Here is a 17,028-nt window from a genome sequence, read left to right on the forward strand (position 1 = left end):
AAGTTCTAGCATTATGACCAAGTTCTTGACACTTTTTGCACCTATGACTAGTGTTTGTCCTTTGCCATTTATGTTGGTTTGCCTCATCAGGTTCCCTCCTACGAAGTTTCTTAGGCCTGCCTGGGCCACGCTTGTACATGGGTGGTAATATAACTGGATCAGAGGTCTTAGGCCATTTGTTCTGACCATTCAAAGGTGTGATGACCTCACTATAACATCTCTCATAAGTGCTCTTGTGATAGTATTCACTAACATAGTTTCTAGGGTCATCCCCCTTTCTATATATTGCTGCCACACTATGCCTGCAAGGTATTCCCACCAACTCCCACATATTACAAGTACAAGTTTTTTGGGCCAGGTCCACTACAAAGCTATCAGTTAGAAGGGTATGCGAGACTTGGAAAGTTAACCTCCCTGCATATGTTGGAGTCCAACTAGCAGATTTCTCTATTTCCCTATCCAATCTCCTAAGAGGTTTGGCCATTACCAGTCCCTTATACCTATCTACCTTTTCCCTAAGAGTTGCAAACCTACCCATCAAGTAATTCCTTATCCACTCAAACATAGTCAATATTGGTTTGTCCCTTTGTAACAAAATGGTTGCATTGAAAGACTCACTTAAATTGTTCATAAGGACATCACATTTAGAATAAAAAGGAAAGGCATGCTTACACCATTTGGACTTGGGGATAGCTTCTAACCATTCATATGCTTCCAAGCTTGCATTCTTGATTTCAAGCATTTTAGCTTCATGTGCTTCATAATAAGTGGACTTAGCAGCAGCCATCATTAAGTCTCTAAATAAGGTACCTCCTCCAAACTTCTTCTTGAAGTTTGCATACAAATGACGTAGGCAAAACCTGTGTTCCAGCCCTGGGTACTCTTCTTCAAATACATTTACCAGGCCCTAGTAAACAACAAGTATAAATCATTGAACAAAGTAAAACACATGTATAAAGCATTGATCACAGTAAAACACATGTATAAATCATTGAACAAAGTAAAACACATGTATAAAGCATTGATCACAGTAAAACACATGTATAAATCATTGAACATAGTAAAACACACTTGCCTTTTGCTGATCAGAAATAAAACACCAACTTTGTTCTCCAATGTCTTCAATGAGCAACTTCATAAACCAACTCCAAGTGTCCTTTGATTCTGTCTCCACAACACCAAAAGCAATAGGCAGGTATTGATCATTAGGGTCACGTCCAACTGCAATTAGTAGTATACCACCATACTTGTTTTTCAAGTGACAGCCATCTAAACCAATGAAAGGTCTGCAAGCTTTTATCAGAGCCTTTTTGCTTCCATCAAAGCACATGTAACATCTCTCAAATCTAGGTTGCAGCCCAGGAGCAGGTGTCATAGTGTTTAACTTGAAAGTATTTCCTGATGATGCTCTTCTCAACTCAGCACCATATGACCATAATAAACTATACTGCTTGCTAGAGTCACCTTCCACTATTCTTCTAGCCAACTGTCTTGCTTTGAAAGCTCTACATCCAGGAATTTCAGTTGCATACTTAAGCCTTACATCTGCCACAACCTCATTCAACTTCATTTTTGTATTGTTCTTCAAACCATCAACTATCACCTTTGCAACCCATTCAGCTTTGGCACTTTTGTTAAAGAAATGTCTTCCACACTTGTGCTTGTGAAACAAAGTCTTGATCCTAAAAGTGGTAGTCTTCAAAACCCTACTACACAAGACAGTATAGTTACATATCTTCTTTTCATTACATACCACCCTACACCTATCAGCATCATTCTTTTCAAACTTCACTTCTCTCCCATTCAACACATTGTGCTCTAGGACTACTTTCTTAAACTGTTTGAGTGAAGAGAATTCCATCCCAACCTTGAATTTGAAGTTCTTACTCAAACCATCATCTTCTTTGAACCTAATTGTAGTTGGTCTATCATCACAACTGTCATCATCTGCCCCACTATCTAGTTCATCAGTGAGGTATTCTTCATCAATTACATGCTCTTTACCCATCTCATCTGTGATAAAAATGTTAGCTGGCTTTTCACTAGCCTGCCCATCATCAGCTCCTTCTGTCTGCCCATCATCACCTCCATGAATACCTTCATCTACACCATCATCTTCAACTTCAATCCCATCATCAGATTCCTTCATCCTTTCCTCCTCACTGTCTTCAAAGTGTACATCCTTGACTGATTCATCACTAGATTCATACTCAACCTCATCTCTCTTTCTTCCCTTTCCTTTATCTTTAACCTTCTCCATGAATGTTGCCTCTCCTGTCTCTGGTTTTTCCTCACTATATATTTCAACATCAACATCGTTTGCATACTCATACACACCCAGCTCAACAGCATCTCCATCATCCCTAAATGGTTTCAAATCTGCTTCAAAGCTGCCACCATCATGTTTCCACCACATCGTGACTTTGCTAGCATCAAAATCAGGAGTAATCCCTTTAACTAAATCTATAGCTTCGAAATATGACCAAATATCTGGATCTTGACCAGTAACGGCAAACACATTTCCACCCTCGTATCGTATCTTGGGATCTTTTACAAATGAACCCTTTGTGAAGAATATCACTTTAAAATTGCCCATTGAAGTCTGTGGGGTCATTAATAATGCAGAAAAAACAAAGTTAGGGCAACAACGTGAAGGGGACATGGGGGACATAGTTAGGGCACAGAAATAAAAATTGGGACAAATTTAGGGCACAGAGAAAAACATTGGGACCACAAATATTGTTAAACAAACCAAAAACGGAGCAAAAGAGACAAACCATTGAATGCAGTAAACGAAGAAGAGGGACCACCACCGATTAAACAATGTTGCTTTTAGAGAATCCAAGGCGCACAGGGACCACCACTGGGACCGGCGATTTAAAAAGGCAGATTCTGTGGATTTGGGGATTTGGGGCCACGAAGAAAGAAGATTGATTTGGGGATTAGGGCGAAAATGGTTAGTGTTGAAAAACCTAAGTGAGAGCTCAGATTTTGTGGTAAGGATGAAGATTTCCCTAAGTGTGGATAGACTAAACAGATTGGTTCTGATTCAATGTTAGTACACGCCACGTAGGTAAAATTTTAATAAACAATGCCACATGTAAAATGACACGTATGCAGCCGTTAGTTTTTTTTAACGGGAGGGACTAAATTTGTGGACGGAAATGTTTACAGGGACTATTGTTTGAAGGAAATATTTAGAGGGACTAAAAACGAAAAGTGCAATATTTATAAGGACTAAAAACTTATTTAACCCTTATTTAAATGTTATTATACCGTCGGCACGGGTATTTTATTAATTTTTAATTATAATTCTTCAAAGTAACAGTTTACTCAGATACAAGAAAGTGGCATTGATACCCGCAATAACTATTAAAGAACGCCTCGTGAGGAATCATCTAGACAGAAAAAATAAAAAAATATTATTAGTTTATCTAAAACAAAATAGTACTAGTATTTGCATGTAATATAATATTATATAAAATACTAGTAATCTGATGCTACCAATACTTCAGCACATTATATTTAACAGACATGGATTCTTTCCCATCACATTCTATAAATACATTATATTTAACATGTTTATACAATAAATATAGTAAATTATTACTCTGAATCTATGATACAGCTAAGTATCAGGAACGTGGCTCTGCCAGAAGCAATAATTAAAGTTGAACACCTTGTGGTGAATCATCTATACAGAAAAATACTACTTTATCCAAAATAAAATAGTGCTATTTTCATATATTTTATTGCATGCAAGTTGCATGTAATATAATACTATATAAAAACAGTAGTAATCTTCTGCCCATCCCTATATTTAGCAAGCATGGGTTCTCTTCACATTCTATAAATACACATCAATGCTCTTCAACCAACTTACCAAAAAAACCATAACCATGTTTCCTCAATCTCTTGTCTTGTGTTTCCTCTCACTGCTGTTACTCTCTCCATTTGCAACCTCAGAGCAATGCAACCCACAAGACAAGAAGGCATTGCTCCAAATCAAGAAGCATTTCAACACCTCTAAAACTCTAGAGTTATGGGATCCAAAAACAGATTGTTGTAACTGGGTTTGGATCCAATGCCACCCCACAACAAACCGTGTCACTGGCCTCGTTATGAAATTCGACTTCAACACCCCAAGCACTGATATCGCAGGCCATATATACCTTCTTCAGTTGCTCAACTCCCTTATCTCGAGAACCTCGAATTCAATAGTTTTCCCAAACTCACCGGCACAATCAACCCCATTATCTCCAACCTCAAACATCTCAAGTACCTTGTCATTTCTTCCACTGGTATCTCTGGCACAATCCCGTCTTTCGTGAGCCAATTCCAAAACCTCGAACTTCTCGATCTATCCCGTAACAGTCTCACCGGAACCATACCAAGTTCGCTTTCCCAGTTGCCTAAGATAACAACCTTACGCTTGAACAGTAACAAGCTTACCGGCCAAATTCCAAACACATTTGGTTCGTTCAAGAAACCCGGTCCAGATATCTATCTATCAAACAACCGTCTTTCTGGCCACATTCCTGCTTCATTGGGCCAACTAGATCCGCAGTCCATAGACTTAGCCGGGAACAAGCTTGAAGGCGATGCTTCTTTTCTTTTCGGGAGCAAGAAAAGGACAATGGTCATTGACCTTTCGAGGAACTTGTTGTCGTTTGATCTTTCAAAAGTGGGTGTTCCAAAGAGTTTGACATTTTTGCATCTGGATCATAATTATATTTATGGGAAGATTCCACAGGTATTGACTAAAGTGGACGATTTGGGGTGGTTTAATGTGAGTTTTAATTTGTTGTGTGGTTTGTTCCAACATCGTTTTTCTATCTTGGAGATGGTTGTCTGTTGGGTATGCTAAGTTTAGAGCCATTTATTTCGAATGGTTCAAACTTCCTTTATCTTGTTCTAACGCAATTTAGAGTCTTTTTGTAAGGGTTGCACCCCTAGTGCGAGCTTTATAATCAATTGCCTATTAAAAAAAAAAAAAAAAAAAAATTTGTTGTGTGGTGAGATACCGCAGGGTGGGCGTGTGAATTTGCAAAGGTTCGGTGTGTTGGCTTTTTATCACAACAAGTGTTTGTGTGGGTCACCCCTTCCCAAATGCAAGTGATGAACATGAGGATGCTCAAGTTATAAAAATGAATCTCTTGTTTCAATAACAACTTTTATTTCTGTACCATTTTGAATTTGTATGCAATGTTCAATTGAAGTTGAGCTGCTGTTGTAATTTTGTTTAAATGTTTGTACTCCAATTGTAAACTGTGTAACCTAATACACTGAAGTATATGAGAGTCTAACAAATTTATGTTTGCCTCAAATTTATGCAGCAATGGATCTCAGATCTGTTCTTGAATTGTTCCCAAAATAAGAGGTGACCATAGTCTTCTCTTAATATGGACGCCTTTGGAGTATGGGTCTTAACACCAAAAGCTTTGAGAAACATAAACTCAAGAATGCATCCTGAAGAGGGCAATTTAGAGGCATTAGCATACAGAGAAACTATTGAGAGAATCATGATCACTAATGAGTTGTAGGGCCACTTTGTTTCAGCTTTAAAAAAATTGATTTTTTTTTTGTATTTTTGAAAAAAGATTTTTTAAAACCGTTTTTCAAAATATTACAAATTTTTTTATATTCGTTTTTTCTAAAATGAAACACTAATTTTGATATCTTATAACATAAACATACATAATTGAAGACCAAAATTTTGTCAAAATCATAATTTTTTTAAAAATTCGTATTTCAAAAATGATTTTTATGAAAATCTATTTGAAATAGCTTCAAAATTAAGTGATTTTTTGAAATTTTGATATCCAAATTTTTTTTCCATAAATAGATGAAATACCTAAAATCACATTTTAAGAATAACTATTCAAACAAAATTTTCATTTAAAGCTTTTATAAAAAATTTCTTTGTAAAAAAATTTTTCACAAAATTTAGTAACACTATAAAAATCATTTTTAAAAAAAGCCAAAACAAACGGGCCCGTAATTGATTTTTATGTTGTTAAACCTTAATTGATTTGTATATAACCAAGTATCAACAATACAATTAAGATTTGAAGAGAGGATTATAAGCTGACATTAAGGTGTTTATTATGCAACATAATTTTTAGGAGGTAGGTGGTGCCTTGGTGACACTTGTTCACCAACGTGTGACCGTGTCAATAAAAGCATTTTCAATGAAAGAATTAGTATATAATATATTTAAATGCAATTATAAAATAAACTATTCATCTAAAAAGTTGTTAGTGAAAGGTTATCTACCACGATTTCGTCACGAGAGTGAGAGATCTATTAAGGTTCGAACCGGCACTGCAAGAGCGTGGGGGTCGAACCAGATAGTAAAAATTAGGCATTAATCCTAAACACAGCGAAAGCGCTTTAGGATTAATTAGAACTTGTTTAGTTTTTAAAACGGGTTCTGTAACGCCCTTCTAAACCCTGCGGCAATTAAATAAATATTTCAGAGTACATGAAACAAGGGTGCCACAATTCAATTTAAAAACAAACATCATACGTCATTGCCATGCATTCACTGAGGAAATTCAACATAATTCATCATAACTCATAAAACAATCTCATGTCAACACAGCAGAAATCCAACATTCGGATGAGTATAACATCTTTAATACTACATCCCAAAATAAAACCAAGATCATAAAAATAGAGTTATTGAAACATGAACCCTAAGCTAACGTTCCCCAGTGTTACAATTATCAGAGCATGACACTTGACGCTAAACTAACACACTGACTCATGAGCTAATCATCAACAAGTCGAAAGCCGCTATCTTCAATCTGAAAATGACAACATGTAAGGGTGGGTCTCATTCACGATTAACAAATATTATTGCATCATAAACAATAACACCTCATTGTTATATTATTCACTCAATTTCATCATATTCTGATTATCAGGAAACATCCATCACTTACACAAACACCAACAAGATATATCATTCAAACACACATCATACTCATCAATCAAGTCACAACAAATCATGCATATGTAATGAAATGACACTATGCATGTGGTACCAATCATCATCAATGGGAATAACCCACCAACCGATCTATCATCATCCAAATACGGCCCTGCCAGCACAAATTCCGCACAATGGGAATTATGCCCTTCACTGAATCCTCACCTCATTCGGATTCAGCCCGCAAACATATGATTATGAATGAATGCAAACATATATTAAACATACTTATATCCTCGTCAAGTCTATGAGTAATCTCATCCAATACTCAATTCATCATCATCATCAAGCATGTTTATATACATTAGCATCATTTGAATACAATCATACCATCATCATCATCATCATTAAGAACATACATGTATCTGCGTCAATCCTCATCATCATCATCCACAAAGGACATACATGTATTTACATCTTCCAACCCAAATCAATCATCATTATACAATTCTCAACAATCATCACATAATCATGTTTTCAAACACATCTTATATTGTCACATTTCATCATATATGTCAACAATACATCATCCATCAAACTAACAAAATATTCACATCATACTCATATCCTCGCATAGAATGTCTCATAAGCTTCATCATACAATCAAACAAATCATCACACAACTCATGCTTTAAACATAGCATATATTGTCATATCTCGTCATATATATACACAATACATCATTCAACAAGAAAATAAAATCATAATTTAAAAAAAATTCTTGACCTTTCTGCCAAGCAGTTCGCGGCGCCAACCCTTGGACCCGGCGCGAACTGGCGATTTCACAAAACCCCCAATCGCAGAAAACAGCATACGAGTTTTATCCCAATTCCACCAAACCCTGACCAAACTGATTCCAATCGACAAGATTTTACATACAGCCACACAACACATATTATAACACACATTTAGCATACAATTTGCATCTATTATCATCATAACATCATCAAGTCATGCAAAGTTTATCAAATCATACAATTTTCATCAAACCATCCCCCAAATCCCAATCTAACCTATTATCCAATTGACCTAAACAATACATCTAATCAGCCCTATTATCTATAACACGATAAGAGATGCTAACCGGAAGAATCCCCCTTACCTTAGCCAAAGATTCTTGATTGGTCTTCTTCCTCTTCTGTTCCTCTTTCACGTGTTTGCTTCTCTTCTCTTTTTTCTCTTTTTCTCCTCTATAATTTCTTGTTTTATGAAAATAAAATAGAATAAACTATAACTTAGTAAAAGGCCTAACCATTTAGCACCCCTCTTTCACTAAGCACAACCCGTGGCCCGATAGCTTATTTTACACAATTTCCAACTTAAGTCCAATTAAAATACCAATAATTCAAGAAATTAATTTAAACTCCAATTAAATTAATAAATGTAAAATATGGGGTGTTTCAACTCTCCCCCACTAAAAGAGTTTTCGTCCTCGAAAACATACTTCAAGTGAAAAGTTCCAGATAGGAGTCCTTCATCTGACTCTCTAGTTCCCAGGTAACATTTCCCTAGTCGATCCTCAAAATTCATCTGACATAACCAACATAAAGCATGTCTCATGCATTCAAATTTCAGCTCTTACGTCGCATTTGACCATCCAAAGGTGTACCACTCGTTATATCTCCAAAAGGTTAGCAACAATAGAACATTGAGGTACAACCCATATAATGCGCCCAATAACTGAATAATATAATTACACAACCATGGTATGACAACACCTGATCAACACTGGAGTAATGCATTCCATCTACCGAACGTACCAACCTTAAATATACTTTCCCTTCCGAGCGATAAAATAATACTTACACTTTTCACTAACTGCTTCCTTCAAGAAACTCAATAATCATATTCCTATACCATCGAATTTCAACTATCTGACTCCTCTCAAGTCACACCAGTAATTATCTAACACGTTACATTCCGCTTTTGTTGCACTATTCTGATTACTCATTATAATCATCATTACCAATTAGGTTTCTTAGTCTTACCCAATTATGGCTCTCTCTACTCATTCATTCAAGAATCATTCTTTACCATCCATGGTACTAATTTACCACTCAGCAATGCTTACTCGCATCCAAAAACAAATCCTTGATTTACTTCTCCATTTAAACATCCTAACTATCAGAACAAGTGCACACAAGTGATTATAATCACACTCATCAGCCTTAATATACCATTGTTTACAAAATAGCTCAACTGATTTCTGCTCTTCTCTAAGAATTAAATCAACTTCGTTTTTCATAGAGTATAATTCCTCATTATATCTGGAGGTCTACAATAACACCTTACAACAGCACAAAATTATTACAGCATCATATAGTATCAACTCATCGTTTTAATTTCGCCGAATACATACTCGTTAACTACGTACAACCACAATACATATTCATCATCTCGGTAATTATTCAAAAGGATTCTAATCCTTTGGCACGACATCCTTACATCCGCTAGATTCTAAATCCAACATATAGATCAATACATATTCTCTACGTATGTAGGCTTCCGACATATTAATTCCTCACTGCCCACGAGTAGTACTCATAACACTACTCCACATCACACTTTCGCTGCGCGACTCTGATTACCCGTCTTAAGTCATTTGTCCATCATGTTGCACTCTTTCATATTCACTTCTTCATAAGTTCACACAACATGGTGAGCGATTATTCTCACGGTTTAATATCCATCACAACTTATACCATTAAGGTAACAAAACAAGCTTATCTTATCGATATGATTTCGTCTACTACCAACAAGAGATTAAGGGTGATCAAGTCCTCAATTTGTCAATAGATATTCGACAACTATATTTAAGCATAAACCGTCATTACTACATAATAGCGTCTTTTCCGAGTTTGCACTCAAACTCATTAACATCGTCATAGTTCACTAATTCACCTTGAGTCTTTACAACTCGCACACTTCCCTCTCATTGGATCTTATCGGTGAGACACCAACGTCCAAACATTTTACACAATCCGCTTCATAGTCACTTAGCATCACACACTTGTTAAGTACTTCCAAACTTCATAATCACTAATATACTCGTACATTACTATTCATCTCGCTACAAATCAAAATCCTCATCTTAGCAAAAGACCGCGACAACATTCATAACTCGTGGTTTTACTTTAAATCCCATGACATCTTTCGTGTCCAAGTCTCATTCCACTCCGAATCTCAACGAAGTCTTCCTCACATCAATAGGTGTCAGAAATCCCCTACAATTCTTCTTTTATACATGTCGTTGCTTTGGCATCACAAATATGACTTCAACCGTTCTAAAGTTTATTTCATCTTTACTACTAATTCACTCCTCACTAAAATCCATCAGCACTTAAATAATCTTTATTACCGGACATCTCATTAACTTATTCATCAACAACATGTTCTACTCAACTTCGTTTCAAACAATCGTGGTAGTAGGCATTCCTATTCAACAAGTTTCACACTTCCTTAACCGACTTCAGAATCTCTCCTCGTAGGATCACCTCTACTGTATTTATAACTCTCCCATAAGGTAGAACTTAATCTCTCCTCTTCTTAGGTTCAAACGGCACATTAATCCGACACTCGAAACTCAAGATATGAATTTTCCATCGTCATCCAAAATGCAACATCGTCATCATGCAGCGATACTCTATATGATATCTCCAAAACTCCTCAAATGGTACATTTAATTCCTAAAATTAATTCTCAACAAACCTTTTAATTATCCTTCAATCCGTTCAACTCTGACACTGACATCCCGTGCAGTACCAACAAACAAGTCTAGTTCTAAGAGCAAGTGTAACCGCAACTTCACCTCTTTCCAACATCACCCTGTCACAATTAAATACTCCCTCCGTCCCAAATTATAAGAGAAATTCACTTTTTAGATTCATTGAATAATTAATGTATCTGGTCTATATACAAACCAGATACATTAATTATTCAATGAATCTAAAAAGTGAATTTCTCTTATAATTTGGGACAGAGGGATTATGTTACAACTGCTGCAACCATCTTTATAACAAACTTCATCTTGTTAGATTTCCGACGCTTCAAATGGAACTCAAATCGGAAGTCCGGAACTCTAGTTATGAATTTTCGAAGTTTCATAACGATTCAACAACTTTCCTGCATTTTGCTTGCGGAAATTCCACTCCGAAACTCATCCTCTTCAAATCAATCACATTCTATACAGCCCCTTATCATATCTCTTCGCTTCTAAACATTCTTATAACTTGAGCAACACATTCCATCGCCGAAGTTCGATTTCTGAAACATCATGACAGCAATCTTCTTTGCAAACTTGCAACTGAACCTCTTCCGAGAAGCAAAGCTTCTCCCCCACTTCGCTCAAACCAACTCCTGCAACAAAACAAACAAGTACCGTCAGTGATTCACTCATATGTCGCGTACCAAGGGATAATATGCCGACAGTATTCAACTGTCGTGCAACTCAACTGACTCGACAATTGGCCGGACGAACCGACCTGCTCTGATACCACTATTGTAACACCCTTCTAAACCCCGCGACAATTAAATAAATATTTCAGAGTACATGAAACAAGAGTGCCAAAATTCAATTTAAAAACAAACATCATACGTCATTGCCATGCATTCACTGAGGAAATTCAACATAATTCATCATAACTCATAAAATATTCTCATGTCAACACAGCGGAAATCCAACATTCGGATGAGTATAACATCTTTAATACTACATCCCAAAATAAAATCAAGATCATAAAAATAGAGTTATTGAAACATGAACCCTAAGCTAACGTTCCCCAGTGTTATAATTATCAGAGCATGACACTTGACGCTAAACTAACACACTGACTCATGAGCTAATCCTCACCAAGTCGAAAGCCGCTATCTTCAATCTGAAAATGACAACATGTAAGGGTGAGTCTCATTCACGATTAACAAATATTATTGCATCATAAACAATAACACCCCATAGTTATATTATTCACTCAATTTCATCATATTCAGATTATCAGGAAACATCCATCACTTACACAAACACCAACAAGATATATCATTCAAACACACATCATACTCGTCAATCAAGTCACAAAAAATCATGCATATGTAATGAAATGACACTATGCATGTGGTACCAATCATCATCAATAGGAATAACCCACCAACCGATCTATCATCATCCAGATACGGCCCTGCCAGCACAAATTCCGCACAATGGGAATTATGCCCTTCACTGAATCCACACCTCATTCGGATTCAGCCCGCAAACATATGATTATGAATGAATGCAAACATATATGAAACATACTTATATCCTCGTCAAGTCTATGAGTAATCTCATCCAATACTCAATTCATCATCATCTAGCATGTTTATATACATTAGCATCATTTGAATACAATCATACCATCATCATCATTAAGAACATACATGTATCTGCATCATTCCTCATCATCATCATCCACAAAGGACATACATGTATTCACATCTTCCAACCCAAATCAATCATCATTATACAATTATCAACAATCATCACATAATCATGTTTTCAAACACATCTTATATTGTCACATTTCATCATATATGTCAACAATACATCATCCATCAAACTAACAAAATATTCACATCATACTCATATCCTCGCATAGAATGTCTCATAAGCTTCATCATACAATCAAACAAATCATCACACAACTCATGCTTTAAACATAGCATATATTGTCATATCTCGTCATATATATACACAATACATCATTCAACAAGCAAATAAAATCATAATTTAAAATAATTAAGTTACACCTCATTTCATCATCTAAACAGATATATTATTTCATAAGGTGCGTCACACTCGAAACGGCACTAAAAATGGGTTTATGGTTTGAAAATTATGCATCTTTAAAAATTTTCTAAAACAGCTATCACTAACAGCACGCGGCGCAAACAAGGTTCGCGGCGCGAACTGATCGAATCAAATTTCTTGACCTTTCCGCCAAGCAGTTTGCGGCGCCAACCCTTGGACGCGGCGCAAACTGGCGATTTCACAAAACCCCCAATCGCAGAAAACAGCATACGAGTTTTATCCCAATTCCACCAAACCCAGACCAAACTGATTCCAATAGACAAGATTTTACATACAGCCACACAACACTTATTATAACACACATTTAGCATACATTTTGCATCTATTATCATCATAACATCATCAAGTCATGCAAAGTTTATCAAATCATACAATTTTCGTCAAACCATCCCCCAAATCCCAATCTAACCTATTATCCAATTGACCTAAACAATACATCTAATCAGCCCTATTATCTATAACACGATAAGAGATGCTAACCGGAAGAATCCCCCATTACCTTAGCCAAATATTCTTGATTGGTCCTCTTCCTCTTCTGTTCCTCTTTCACGTTTCTGCTTCTCTTATCTTCTTTCTCTTTTTCTCCCCTATTTCCCAATTTCTTGTTTTATGAAAATAAAATAAAATAAACAATAACTTAGTAAATGGCCTAACCATTTAGCACCCCTCTTTCACTAAGCACATCCCATGGCCCGATAGCTTATTTTACACAATTTCCAACTTAAGTTCAATTAAAATACCAATAATCCAAGAAATTAATTTAAACTTCATTTAAATTAATGAATGTAAAATACGGGGTGTTACACGTTCCTTGATTTAAGTGGGTGAACGATAGCAAGATCCTACGGTTAAGGAGCGTGACTCTATTCAAAACTACGAGAGTGTGAGGTTTAGTCTTTAAGCTAATATTTTCTACTAAATATGTTCTTAACATTTCTATAAGCCAACGAATTACAGAGTTCCCGAAGTACGCGGAACTACATTCCGGTCTCTCTTCTCTTATATTTATCTTAATCTTAGTTTTATTTCAGTTTTAGTTCTTAGTTTCCCCATAATCAAACATTCATTAGCCTTAGCTTTACAAAGCAACAATAGGTTACAATAGATTGACATTGGTCTCTGTGGTTCGACAATCTTTTATATTACTTCGATAAATCCGTGCACTTGCGGACACATCAAGTTTTTGGCGCCGTTGCCGGGGACCAATTTAGTCAATTTCGTAACTCCGTTGTTACACCGTATAGACTAAGGCATTAAAGAAAAATAATAATAAATAAAAAATAAAAAATATATCTTATAATCCTAGGTAGATGTATCACCCAAATTTTTTCTACAACTCCCATTCCCAATATCTCGAGAAACCGCACCCAAATTTCCCTTATGATTCCCCAATATCTCGAGGAACCGCACCCAAATTTCCCATATGATTACCATTCCCAGTATCTCGAGGAATCACAAGAACCCAATAAATCCGACCTCGAAATATTATTGGAGAATTTCAACGCGTCACTACCTGATTCTCACCCAAGCTACCTCTTCAACCACCAATCCCAACATTTCGAGGTGTCTGAAGAATCCCACAATTCCAATTTCGAAACATTCATTGAGGATTTCAATTCAGCACTAACTTATTCTCAACCGAATTTCCTCTACGATCACCACAACCAATATTTTGAGGAGTCACCAGAATACCATAAATCCGACCTTGAAATATTAATGGAGAATTTTATTGAAACACAAACTCTTGCTAAGCTAGAATCTACGATGACGGAATGCTTTGTGGAAACACAAAATGCGATGTTAACCCACTTTGAAGAACCACAAGAATCCCATAATTTCAACTTCGAAGCATCAATGGAGGATTCCGATGAGGCGCTAACTCACTCTAGGTTAGAATCGATGATGGAGCACTTTTTAGAGACACAAAATGTCCAAAATGAAGATCTTAGAAAACAAAGTCTCCAAATTAACGAATCCCTTAGGAAGCTGACAACTGTGGTTGAGTCTCTAGCAACTCACAACATGGCTTTGGAGACTCAAATCTCCTTGCTTGAAGAAAAACATATAGGACCCTTCCTTGAGGAGCATGTGGATATTGTAACAACCAGTAGTGAACAACAAAGTGAAAGTTCTAAGGAGAGTGATGATGAGTTTGAGGGGAGTGATATTGAGGTTGAGCAGAGTTCTGATGAGAAAATAGGGGAGATGGAGAAAAATCCACCGACACATCCCGAGAGAGAGGTTGTCGAAGATTTGGAGAATGAAGCACCTATCGTTGTTCCTCCTCCCTATACCTCACTGATTCCTTTTCTGCAAAGTTTTATGGAAGCTACGATAAACTATGCGAAGGTATTGGAAAATACCCACACCAATGCACCCTTGTTTGAAGTCTTGCATAAAAAGAGAAAGTTCGAGGACAATGAAACTAGGGATGTCATTACTGTTAAGAAGGGAAGGTTAGCATTTGAGGTGATGGCTGAAATCACTAAGCTCAAACTTGAAAAGCTGATACTTAGGATAGATCCATAACCACCACCATAAGATCAAAAGAATGAACCACCCCACAGAAGAAAGAAAAGAAAAGGTGAGGGATATGTGAGATGGCTCGATAAGTGGCCATGGAAATCGACGATTACTAAAAGTTCAACCGAGGAGTTATTCTCGAGAGAACCACCATGAGTGCTTGCACTCTTAAGTCGTCGAGCTATCAACGTTAAATAAAGCGTTGCGTGGGAGGCAACCCACGAGCTTTCAATTTAATATTTTCCTTTTATTGTTTGAACTTGCAGAAAATAAAATTATGGATCACTTGTCACGTCTCAACCATATCTAGGCGAAAAATCTATAGATGATCATCTCAAAATCGAGCGGGTCTCCATGCACATTCCTACAAATGTTGCTGCTAGTGGTGACACCGTTGATGAGCATGATAGGAGAAGGTATTTCCTCCTGACACGGAGCAGACTTGGTCGTGATAGCCCGCCAGTAGCATCCATTCAGGTTATGTCTTTCCTTTTTCACCTTTTATCAAAACATTGAGGATAATGTTTAGTTTAATTGTGGGGGAGAAGCTTCACCGCTTTCATTTATTGCTTTATTTATTGTCTTCTAGTTGTGTTGTTGAGTCTTTATACGTGATTTTTAGTTGCTATTGAATTTCCCCGAAATTTTAAAATTTTAACCACCAGCAAATATTTTCTTTTTTGACGCATGGCATACACACTCTGAAAGTATAGAGGTTGTCACACTATAGGCTATGTTAGAAATACTTGGAGATGTTTCAACAACATCGATATCGTCCTGACACCCCAAACCCCCTAATTATGTAATATCAATTTGGATGCCCCTTATGTCGAGACCTTAGGCTCAAGTTTTCAAAGTAGCTCTTAAGTAGTTTATATTAGCAGTCGACACCATCTTAAGCACAAACTACGTTGGGAGTCGATGAATATAAGTGAATGATCCTGTTTTTAATAAATAAATGATGTAATTGAAAAATAACCTTCTAAGTTAGGTGACCTTCACCCGGTCATTTAGCCCAACGGTTGTTAAGCCTATAAGGATTTAATAATAAGCACCAATTGTTGGTTGGCCCAGAGGTCACTGGTACTGGACTTGGTAGGGAGGGCTACGGTCCGATCCCCCGCAGCCGCAGTTAGGAAAAATGGGGCTGCACCACTTAAAAACCAGAACCCCGTGCTAAAGAAAAAGGATCATAGTCGCTAACCGATTTCCCTACTATGTGCGTGTACATAATGGGCTTAATGTGATTGCACTTGAATGAAAAAGAGCGAAAGAAAAAAACGAGTGATATAGGTTGAGTTATAATGGCATGATTCGAAATGGTTTGTATAAGGAGGGAGTCTTTGAACATTGTGTCGTTACGGTGTCCTTGGTATTGAATACTTAGTATCTATCGATCTAACATTAGCCTAGCAGCCGAATATGACTAAGAGTCGTGTCGTGCCTTTATTTCAAAAACCATGCTTAATTATTTTCTTTTACCGTGTTGGTTGATTGCTTGAGGACAAGCAATGGTTTAAGTGTGGGGGTATTTGATAACGCGAAAATGTATCACATATTTGGCTTGATTTACACAGATTATGTCTTCATTTTATTTTAATTATGTTACTCTTTATTCGTATTATGTCGGTATTTGGCTCGGGAAAATGAGTAAAAAAGGGGAAGAAATAAA

General features: G+C 36.6%; 1 pseudogene; it reads left to right on the top strand.

The window, feature by feature from the left end:
* The first annotated feature begins 3,855 nt into the window (after window positions 1-3,855).
* On the top strand, window positions 3,856-5,242 carry LOC131624159 (polygalacturonase inhibitor-like; annotated as a pseudogene).
* Window positions 5,243-17,028: the final 11,786 nt, after the last annotated feature.

Source organism: Vicia villosa, unplaced genomic scaffold (genome assembly GCF_029867415.1).
Source record: "Vicia villosa cultivar HV-30 ecotype Madison, WI unplaced genomic scaffold, Vvil1.0 ctg.000107F_1_1, whole genome shotgun sequence".
Lineage (NCBI taxonomy): Eukaryota > Viridiplantae > Streptophyta > Magnoliopsida > Fabales > Fabaceae > Vicia > Vicia villosa.